The sequence below is a fragment of the Penaeus monodon genome, chromosome 34 (genome assembly GCF_015228065.2).
Source record: "Penaeus monodon isolate SGIC_2016 chromosome 34, NSTDA_Pmon_1, whole genome shotgun sequence".
NCBI lineage: Eukaryota > Metazoa > Arthropoda > Malacostraca > Decapoda > Penaeidae > Penaeus > Penaeus monodon.
The window spans coordinates 6,165,257-6,165,474 of record NC_051419.1 but is presented as its reverse complement, the minus strand read 5'-3'; the positions used below and the strand labels follow the sequence as shown (position 1 = coordinate 6,165,474).

Sequence of the window (218 nt, the reverse complement as noted above, 5' to 3'; positions counted from 1 at the left end):
AAACACTCTGTGCTATGTGTGTTGAGACTATTTTTGTTTTTTGAATGTTTATTAGTGAACAGTATTTGGCTTTTCCTCTCTTTCCCTTTTTTACTTGTTACTGCATTCTAGGGAATCATTTCTTTGCCGACAATTATTTGAAATGGGACGTTATTTGTGACCATGTATTTAGGTGATAGGTTATTACTGAAAATGGAATATGAAACACTTTATTTGCA

At 32.1% G+C, this 218-nt stretch overlaps 1 protein-coding gene across 1 annotated transcript in view; it reads left to right on the top strand.

Annotated features, from left to right (window-relative positions):
* LOC119594544 (sec1 family domain-containing protein 1-like) overlaps positions 1–218 on the top strand; it is a 13,709-nt gene that overhangs the window by 8,596 nt on the left and 4,895 nt on the right. The window lies entirely within an intron of this gene.